This window comes from Furipterus horrens, unplaced genomic scaffold, assembly GCF_987537825.1.
Source record: "Furipterus horrens unplaced genomic scaffold, mFurHor1.1.pri manual_scaffold_1, whole genome shotgun sequence".
Taxonomy (NCBI): Eukaryota; Metazoa; Chordata; class Mammalia; order Chiroptera; family Furipteridae; genus Furipterus; species Furipterus horrens.
The window spans coordinates 15146488-15158483 of NW_028327171.1; positions in this window are offsets into that span (position 1 = coordinate 15146488).

Here is an 11996-nt window from a genome sequence, read left to right on the forward strand (position 1 = left end):
AGCAGTGACTTAAATTCTTCATAATCTTCTATTTCAAAAGAAAGGTTAACTTCTTAAATCTTGCTCCAGGTCACAAGAAGCACAAACACAAAAGCACACACACACACACACACACACACACACACACACGTTTTGGATCTTACCGTACCGTTATATTTTTTAATTGTGAAGCATGTCAAAGTGACAATTTCAAAGCCTCAAATAAAGATATTAATTCACTTAGCTGTCTCAATCTAAGACCCTGCCTCACATACAACTTGAGTCATTAATCAGAGGTCAAAAATTGACCCCCATAACATACATTTCAGGGCTGAAAATTAAGTGGCAAAGACAATTTAAATGAAATAACTGTGGACCACATGGACCAAAGCAGAAGCTATGGATGAAGAAACACAGAGCTGGGGTGCGAGAAATTTCAAAGCAAGGATATACTACCAAGCCTGAAAAAGATTCCATGATCATACATGATCATACTAGTGATCAGAGAAAGTTCAAAACGCACTCTAAGTGTTCTAGAGTAGATTGACTTAAAGTTTATGAATAAAAAAGTAAATAGCTCTATGCAAGTATTGGAGAGTACGTTTGTTACAATCAAAATTTTCTACTGGCACCCTATAAATATGTCTTAATTAACTCTAAAGTGGGCTAAATAACTTTTGTGTCATATAAAAAACAATTCAGAAAATTGAAATTAGCAAATGAGAATGTTATACAACCACTACAAAGGTTTTAAGGACATAGAGCAAAATACCAACATAAGAGCTGAAATTATGGGGAAACTCAGCACAAAAGTAAAAACTATATAATAGGACAGAATGGAAATTCTAAGCTGCAAAGGACAATATCTAAATTAAAATGTTCACTGTGTGTGTGTGGCAAGCAGAGTAATGACCCTTGCCAAAAAAATACAACATCCTATTCTGTAGAATCTGTCAATGTTAGATTACATTGAAACAGGGAATTAGGTTACAGATAGAATTAAATTCCTAATACCATGACCTTGACATAGAAAGATAATCCCGTATTAGCCAAGGGGGCCCAATGTAATAATAAGAATTCTTGAAATAAGAATAAGAATGGAAGAGAAGTTTTAAGTGATGTGATAGGAAGATTCAACTTGCCTTTCTGTGACCTGTCTCAGTGAGCTGCCCTAGTTGGAGGAAGAGGGCCATGAACCAAGAAATGGGACACTTTATAGAAGCTGGAAAAGGCAATCAAATGGATTCTTCATAGAAATGAATGCAGCCCTGCAGACACCTTCATTTCAGCCCAGTGAGACCTGTGATATACTCCTGACACACAGATCTGTAAGATACAGATTTGTACAATTTTAAGTAATCTGTGGTAATTTCTGAAGGCAATACTATCAAGAAATATATATATGAATTTCAAGAATTGAAATGAGCAGATAAGAGCTTCAACACAACTATTACAACAAATGTTTTAAGGACTTAGAAGAAAAAGCTTGATATAATAATAGAAAACCTGGGAACCTCAGTAGAAAAATGAAAACTATAAAAGAGAAACAAATGGCAATTATAGAATTGAAAAGGGTGGTATCTGAAATGAAAATGTTGCTGAGTAAACAGCAGCACGTTATACACAGCCAATAAAAAGACCAGTGAATTTGTAGACATATTAAGAGTATTTAACTGAAGAAATGTTGATTGCTGGATATGATAAATATGAGGCTAATGTAAAGATTTTTATTTTTATTTTTATTTTTTTATTTTTTATTTTTTATTTTTTGGTAAATCTCTATAGATTGCATTTAATTTCTTCTCTGCTTATATATGAATTCCATTCTTTATTGAGAGATTAAGTTTATTAGGAGGTAGCAAAAGAGACATTCTGGGGCTTTCCCAAGCTTTGAAAGGCCTGGCATCTTCTATATTTTCCTTTTAAATGCAGTCACAATGCACTGAGAAGCCCAAACTTCATGGAAAGGCCATGTGTATCATTCAATGAACTGCCACAGATGAAGTCCCAGCCCAAAGTGACACTAAATGTTAGCCAAGTGAGTGACCCATTGTGGACACATAAATCAGGACTAGTGAAGACATCCATAGCCCTGGTTGACATCATAATTTGCAGAACTATTTATTGGAGTCCATCGAAAACACTTTCCTCTTTGTGTAACCAACTAGAGCCAATGTTAAATAAAGCCAGTTTACTGGCCTAATTAATTACTCTAATTCCTTACTTTAGACTGCTTCTTACACTTCTAAGCAGTTCAATGACACAGAACTTAGACTTCAAGCACTGGTCACCCATCTTTCCAAGGCTGTCAAAGAACATACAGTAGCTAATTCTGTGTTCTTAAGCTTTTTCTTTCTAGTCATCATATCTAATAATGTAACAATACCCTGTGATGTATGTTACTTTAATGAAGTTAAAGAAACTTCATTTATTTGTCAAAATTGTAAATATCTCACATTCAGCATCTATAGAGCAGTCCCCATTCCAGATGATATTGCTTTCAAAACAATTTCTTGGTCATCCAGTAGACTTTGCTGTCATTTCTTCTGTACATACTCTCTATCAGGACATACCATCTTTAGGTTAATAAGGTACACATCCAAGTTCACTCTATTTTTAAGGTCTGGAGCTGAACCAAATAAAAGTGTTAGCTTGAAAATTGCCTGAGATGAAAAACACATTAACTACAAAAGACAATCTATCTTCTGAGCTTGCAAAGGTCAGATGACCCCAGAGATGTAGGGAAATAGTTTTAATCACCTAAACTCTATGTGTAAAACTCTGTTTTATAGGATTTTTTTAAACAGAAAAACTAGTAGCCATAATGGTCATGAACTGTCTATGTGACAACGATGAGTCAGAGCTAATGTCATGCCTCTTACTCATTTACTTCATTTTCTCTATCTCAGAGGGAAAACTATAGAGAAACAAACAAAACTGATATAAAACCAAAAAAAAAAAAAAAACCAACCTAAAAAATTAAAATTAAAAACACCCTAACTTCCAGTAGGTAATGAGGCAATAATGACAAAAAGTGAGTAGAAAGGAATTCACAGAAGCTCAGGGGATCTTAATATACTTGGAACTTGTAGTTGTAGTTCAGTGAACAAGACCGGAGATGGAAGGAATTAAGGAAAAAAACAAAACAAAACAAAAAACTAATAGACAACATAATGGTGATTACCAAAGGAAAGGGGGGGTAGAGGAAGGTAGAAGAGCTTAAAGGGGAGGTAAATGGTGATGGAAGGAGACTTGATGTTGGATGGTGAGCACACAATACAATATACAGAGGATGTATTATAAAATTGTACCCCTGAAACTTATATGATGTTATTAAACAATGTCACCCCAATTAATTAAATTTTAAAAATTATATTAAAAAATACTGGAGATAGGAGGAATGCCAAAGTTAATGCCAAGAGCTGTAAAAAGAACAACAGCACAAAGGCGCTCAAGTTTCTAGAGCAATCAGAGAAACTGGGTACTCAGACAAGAGGACCTCCACCTTCAAGACACTCTTGTGCATTATTGATTGGAGCATATATTTCAGCCATATTTCTAGATATTATTTTGTCAAAATGTATATTGAACTTTAAATATATCTCAAAAACTTCCAAAGAAATAGATCATACATAAAGGATTGAGATATGAAAAATTAAAACAAAATTTCCAGTATAGAAAAATGGTTGTTATCTCTCTTAATCATGAAACACAGCTCTTTAAACTTTGTTTTAAAAGCATATCCAATAATACAAATAAACATTTAAATTTAATGGTAATTTGAAATTGCACTTAAGAAAGTACTTGACCTATCTGGTGTCTCATTTTCTTCCACTGGGTAAAGAGAACGCTATTAATAAAATGTAATACTATTGTCTTGAGAATTAAATGGAAAACACTTAGAAGTGAAACTGTTTAATTATAATGGCTAAATAACTTTTGAATCTTTTATATTTTTATAAAAAGACATTTACAATGTCTTGGTGGCTTCCAAACTTTTTGACCTGGATCAATGGTAAGAAATGCAATACACAAACAAGTAAATATTCATAGGCATGCCATTTCACATACACTTAATCCACAAAAGAACTAAGAACATAAATTTTTTCTATGTGTAGAGCACCTGGTTTTTCATGCTATGCTGTTATGCTATGCTATGCTAGCCAGGCTGCTATTTAATTCTATATTTTTAAATGTTGGCCCTGACCTACTAAATCAATTTTATAATAGGCTAAAACTTCCCTGAAATACTCTTACATATGTTAAATGACCTCTCAGTCAAGTTATCATTTACTACCTAATCTATGTAATCATCACAACTTAATCTATTTAATCTACCTGTTTAATCTTGAATGTCTTCTTGTTTATTAGATGTATTTCTGTCTGCTCCCATTAGAATGCAAGATTGATGGAAGCAAGAAGTTGCTCCTTCTACAATACTCATAACAGTGCACAACAAATATATTTTAATAAGTGATCAATTAAGTATTATAGTTTCAATGAAAGATTAAAAATAGAAACAATGTTACAAAATCAAAATGTTATACTTAAGTGAAATAATATAAAGATAGATGAGTAGAAAAAAGCACATAACTTACGTAGTTCAGGATTATGTAAAAAAATTATGTATTTAGGTAAAAAAATGTATGAACCAGGCACCAGGAGTAACACACTGGTGCTGTAGAATATTAAAAATATTATTTTAGACAATCTTTTAAAGAGTAAACAGAGTTCAAGAAATCACCAATACAAAAATATACATTAGACTTGATGAATATTTAAAAGTTATAATTTTATAACTTGAAATGTAAGATTGATATGAAGATCCTCTGCCAATATCCCTAAGGATATTGGATATCTTTGTATTTATTCTCAGTTTTACTAAATAGTTCTTTATTCTTTGAGTTTGGTATCACTTTGGTTTATGTAAAAATGTAGTTAAACATGTAATTACCTAGTCAAAAATCATGGCAGTTACCACAAATGAGAGTACTGATATGATAGCTATTATTGAGTTTCTAATGCATTATTCTCTAGTTCACTTAATTTGCATATCACTGTATTAGTTACTATGGATATGAGGCCTTGTCACAACTCTTTTATAAAATATGTCAGCAGACTAGTGGCAGACTTTCTTTACCCAAGTGAATTAAACTCAGTGAACTGTCAGTAAACTTGATATTAGTTTAATATTTAAATTGGATTTATAACTTTGTTTGAGTAGGATGTCTTATAACCCACTACATTCACATAACTGGAACACAGACATGGAATATTTAAAAGGTATTGCCTGTTAACAAAACAGTAAACCCCAGCAATTTCATTAGCAATATTCTTTGCATATTATTTTTGAACACTTTTATTATGAAATGTAGTAAAAATAAAATTAAGTAAAAGAAATATCTTTAAGAAATAATAATTATATATAATGTTTACATTAAAGGATATCTATATCTTTTGAATCTCAGGGCGTGGCCTTCCTTATGATCACAAAAAATATCTGCCAATGTGCACAACCATATTAATTGGAATTGAAAAAAAATTACCGTATGTGAATGTGCCAATTATAGTCTCATAAGGGACAGATGGAAACTTCACGTGTCTCACATTCTTACACCTTTAACATAGATGGAATTTAATATAATTTCAATTATAAAATTTGTGAATGTAAAATTGTATTTTACTATGGATTTAAATTTTTTCTCTCTGATAGTCACGGTTTTGAGCTTTTTTACTTGTATTTCTCTTGTGAAATACTTGTTGATGTTCTTCAACAACTTTCATTCAGCAATTGTTTTTATTGCTTCATAGATACTGTTTGTATATTTAGAATAGAAATCCCTGTTTTATTTTGCGCATTATTATTACAGTGTTTGGCTTACATTTTCACTCTAATTATACTTCTTTAAGTGAATAAGATTTGTTATTAAGTCAACTTTCTAAGTTATCTCCAAATGGTTTGTAATTTTTGTCTTCTATAATTTCCAACCCAATTCATAAAATATTATATTATTTTTTAAGCTTTTATAATTTTGCCTTTTACATCAATTTCTCTATTCAACTGTAATTGATTTTTTTTCAGGTCATAGGAGATAAAGTTTTAGTTTTCTCCATACAACTAATTGTTTCATGAGTAATTATTAAGTAACTCATCCGATTACTATAAAGGTAGTACTATACACATTCTTAATCTCTAAAATTTAGCATTACAACCTATTATGTGGTAGGACAATTCCTCCCACTGTTTTTTATTCAAGAATCTTGCCTATTTTCACTTATTTATTTCTTTTTATCAGTGGTTTTCAATGGTGGTTTTTTTCTCACAATGGAATGTTTGGTAATGTCTAGAGACATGTTTGATTGCCATGGATGACATCTTGGAGGTAGATACCAGGGATTCTGTTAAATATCAAAGGATCCAAAGGACAGCATCCCACACCAAAGCATGAACTAGCCCTCAATATCAATGGCACCAAAGCTGAGACCCCTGTACTAGACAGATGGCAGAACCAGCTTGTCTGTAAATAGAACTCAGTGATACTTTTGGAGGTGTTCTTCATACTCATGATATATGGATTCCTGTCCACAAGTGAGCATGTGTCTCTACATTTCTGAGAGATTTTTAAATATTTTGTTAAATTTCCTTTAATAACAGGCACACATTTTTTATTAGACTCTCTCATGGACTTTCATTAATTGTTAAAACTTTAAAAGTTATTTATTTAAGCTATATTTACTATGTTAATTTTTACAAAAATGCACTTTAATTTATAATTTTAAAGACAAATATAAATAATATACCTGGATATTCTAGTAAATTTTCTGTAAATGTTTTTCCCTTTCCAGATACATAACTTTTGACTTAGTTTTGTATGGTTATAAGCATTTTTAATTTATATGTTTCTTAATAAAAGTAGTAATAGATTGAATCTTCATTTTCTCCTAATTATAAGGTATGTTTTTAACAATTCATCATATATCATGTTGCATTTTTTATGCCTGCTTTTATTAAAATTAAAAAGTGTCCTATTGTTTGGGTTTGATAAAGTTGTGAACATTAAATAATTTTAAATATACATACTTTCTACATTTAATGAAATATTTCTTTTAATATGTTAATGTGAGACATCCATGTTTAATTTGTTAATATTAAACATTTGGATTATTTATTGGCTAAATGAAACTATACCATAAAGTATTAATTTTTATACATTGCCCATATATTAATTTATGATACTACTACACTTGCAATGAAATTAATGTTATTTTTTTACCCTTTATTTAATTTCAGTTGTATTGGTATCAAGCCTATGTATGCCTTCATAAAATGAAATAACAAATGCCCAGTGTTTATAATTTTTGTGTTTCTGGACTAAAAGAATTAGGTTAATTACTATATGGTAGAACTTACTTGCAAAAAATAACTCACTGCATGAAGGGTTTCTTTAATATCTAATTTGATTGCATTAATGGTATTGGGACCATTTAGTTAATTCCATTTCTTCTTGAGTCATTTTTTATGTAATTTTATTTTTAGGAAGCAAGTCCTCTATATCTTCCTTTTTACTGGTATGAATTTATTGACAGTTACAGTTATGTGTTGATTTCTACCATGTGATTATAAATGTGTTGTGTGGGTGTGAGTGTGTGTGCGTGTGTGTGTTTGATGTTCTACTCAGTGTCACAATCAGGTGGTTTCTTTTTCTGCCAATTTCTGTATAGTTAGGTGCTTTTTCCAATCATTTTCTTGCTGTGATCATAGTTCTCACGAGTTAATGCCAAATGTGGGATTCTCCTATTTATTCCAAACTTTTATGGGAGTCATTGGATTTCTTTCCTGTCTTCTCTCCTCAGCGAAATTTTCATTTCAGAATTTCAATTTTACAGTTCGGCAGAAACCCTTATTTTGAAAGTAGGTCTGAAGCTTATTTCTGACCCATGGATTTTGCTTCATCTTCGTGGGTTTCAAAGCATCTTTATCCATTGGCTAGTTCAGTGTTAAATATAATAAAAGCTATTTATTACATCCAGGGTTATACTCTCTTCCCAGCAAACCGAACTGTTTTCCTGTATATGTTTATACTATCCTCCATAGTATCTGAAACAGAAAGTCTGCCATTTTGGTGTACATTTCCAGCTGAACCTCACATACTGCCACGATATTTAGCAAATACCATGATGTAACACATGAAGATTACTATAGACGTGCTGAATGACAAGAATGGAAAAAATATCGTCAAATACTCTACCCTCCTAACTGTTACTCTAAATAGCATTCATTAAATTATATCTGATAACCACCTACTTCCTCCTATTTCTTCCAGTTTTCAGTAAGATAAATCCATACAGTGTAAATTGTGTGGTGAGTACTGTTCAAGATATTGAATACATAATAATTTTTTCTGACAAAATTTACCTGATGATCATCCCGTTATATGTTCTCACCAAACACCAAACATAATTCATTTCACTCTCATTTTTAAACTATATCTTTCAATGCTTCACATAAAAAAGTAAAATAATAATGATAAAAATATAGACCATTAAATCATTCATTTGTATTAGGTTCAGGACTTAAGTTTTTTGAACTTTTCACCAGCCTAATAAAATCAATGAAATATTTGGTGTCACACATATAGTCTTCTTGTAAATTTAAGAATTTTAAAGAATTACATATTGATAGAACACTACTCCTAGTTTCTTGAATGAAGTAATTTAATGTTTGGAATAATAATGGGTCAAAAAAATGGGTGTGGTAAAATTCTATGTGTTTAGAGAAACATAAGCAGTTTAATTGGATAACCTTCCTGAGAATTTAGTCTTTCAAAAACCAGCAAATTAAATGATTTAAAAAGAATATAAAGTGTTGCATCAGAACAAATATCACATAACTCTTTCTTATGTTCCAAAATATCAGTTGACTTAGAAAGCCATTTAATCATTGTAAGACTTACTTTCTTCATAAGTAAAATGCGAATAGCAGGATCTAAGTGCATGGGATCAATCACAAAACTATCATTAATAGTGAAACTGTAATAGAATATACAGGTGTGACCACAGTGCCCCAAAAGCACTAAGTATTTTGGAACACTAATATGATGTCAGTTTATAGTACATTTTCATGGTTGGATACAATAAAAGACAGGAAACAAAGGAAACAATTAACTGGAAAGTCAGCATCTCTTATTACCTTTATTTATACTTTCTGTCATTTTGGTTACCTATGGTCAATTGCAGTCTGACAATATTCAGTAAAAATTTCTAGAGAAAAACTATTTGTAAAGTTTAAACCATGGGCCATTCTGAATTCCATAATGAAATCTCCAGCTATCCTGCTCTGCCCTGCATGGAAGGTGATTCATCTTTTTGTTCAGCATGTTCCCATTGCATACACTACCTGCCCATTAGTTACTTAGATGCTGTCTCATTTATCAAAAAAGCTGTTCCGATATCACAGTGCTTCTGTTCAAATAACCTTTATTTTATTTAGCAATGGCCCTAAAGCACGAGAGTAGTGACTCTGGCAATTCAGATATAACAAAGAAAAACCTTAAACTTAATCATAGATATGTATGCACAGGAGAAAAAACATAGTCTATAGAAGTTTCTGTACTATCAGCAGTTTCAGGGGGGTTTTAGAATATATCAGCTGCAGATAAGAGAGGATTACTGTATTACTAAAGGTGGCCATAATCCAGAAAGAGAAAACTCAATGTAAATTTGAGAAGTTAGTCAGAGGCACTTGTCCAGTTCTACTCTTAACATTGAAAGAACGGCAGTGTTTAGGTAGTTCATGTCTAGTGGACTAACACAAGGTCTGGCATATACTTGGTGCCCAGAAAAATATTTACTAGTTGCTTTCTGGGAAATGAAAGGTTTTATCAGAAGCAGGTTAATGTAAATGTGTGTTCACTTTATGAGGGAAAATAAGAAAATTGTTCTGTTATGAAAAATGTATCAGAAAGTAAGGTGGATGAAATAAGAATTAAATCTGACCAAGTTAACTTTTATAAAGTCAAGGTCATGGAGTTTATTTCTGAATTTTCAGTTTCCTCACAGTTCTGTTACCTTGCTATAAATTTCTTGTTCTCTACTTTCAATCTGAAATATAATTGCTAGATATCTTCTCAAATTTGAGTAGGCATTATTGATTTAGAATAATCTGATATTATTTTAGAAATGACCATATTGTTAACCATATTTTTTAATTACATTGTTCCTCCCTGTTACCATCCATTTCAGTGAGAAAATGAATTTCCTGAATCTAAGTTTGGATAGTGAAAAGTTATAATAGCATCCTTGACTTTTAAGGTTGGGAGTAAATGTATGGTTTACAAATATTGATGATTGAAAAACAAAGCAAAAAAAAATAGATGAATTCAGTTATTCATTTGTAGCAAAGTAAATGGCTGCTCAAAGGGAATTAAAAAATATTTGCACATGGATTGATCAAAACTAACTGCCTAGATAAATAAATAAAAAGAATAAGAATCAAAGGAGGTTTATTGCAAACCTAACAATAAATTCCATTAGTGTGTTAAAGGCTTCATTGTGGAAAACGGGATAGAAAGTGAAAGATGCCACAGGCATATGTCCAGTTTTTGTTGATGTTGTTGTTTTCTGATTCTTCCTTAATCAGTGCAATACAATCCTTAAGGATTGTGCAACTTGGCTTTCCTTTGGAGTAAATGTGTTCATTTTCTGTTTTATTTCTAGGAAGATAATTGACCAAAGCCCTACTCATAGGAATTTGTGAGGTTTCTTTCATCTGGTACCCACTGGATAGTCAGCAATATTAGTTGACACTACTTTTTCCTTTTTAGTTATGTGGATAAACTTTAATTTATATCACATTATTATAGCATGATATTATTTTATGTTAAACATGTTAAAAACCTTCTGTTTAAAGTATCCAAGAAAAAGATACAGATAATTTTATTTAAAAATGCTAAAAATTGAAATTATGGAATTGAGAGTTCTTTATATCCAAGAAGGGCGTAAAAATACATTTCACGTTAAATGAATAAGAAATGAATAAATAGGCATATGTCTGAGGAATGTGCACATGTAAATATATGCATAAATATCCTCAGCTTCTGAATGCTACTTCATATAATAAGGCATAATCACATAATCTAAAAATTATATTTGACTATATATCAAATAAATAGCCTGCCCAGAGTAATAGAAAACAATTAACCTAAGAGGATTCAGTAATGCTGACATCATCTAGTTCATTTAAAATGCTTCATTCTACCACAGCATAAACCTAAGTATACATAGGCCAATGCCCACTTATTAAATTGTCTATTTAAAAAAGTATTTTGTATTATGAAATTCACCAAAATAAAAAAATGTATGTCAACAAATTCTCTAAACATTGATAGTAAGTCTGATTTGGGGTGAAGTCACAATACTTTTTGTCCACAAATAACACAGAGATAAACATTTTTACTAGGTGATACAAAGTAAGAGAGAGGAGTAGACCAGTATCTTTTCTCCCAGACAAAGCCACTTTGAACTTTCATTGTACAGACGGAGAAATCTTCCAAAAATGTATGTTAAAATATATCAGCTACTACTGAGCTATTTCAATGAGTGTTGCAGAAAGTGTTTTATCAGGGACACAAACAAAATCTTCCCCTTGTAGCCTACATCTGCATAATGTGAACAAACCTAATTAAATGTTGTACAGTTTAACATATAATTAAAATTAGATCAATTATTTGACATATATTATTTTTTACTTACCAGAGAAAAGATACCACTTACAGTAGGCTAAGGGAGTAAACCCCGACAGAAAATCCGGAGCCGGAGTCCCTAAGGCGGTTTGACGTTGTAGTCAACAACGGCAACTCCTGCGGCGCACCTGAAGCCAAGCTGTATTGACTCTGTCTTTCCCTTGGACCCTTCAGCTGCGAAGACAGGGGGGGTCTGCTGCATGGGCAACAGCAGACCCTCCATATCACCCTGCCCAGGCTCTGTAGCTTCAGTTTCACTGGAGAGGACACTCCAGC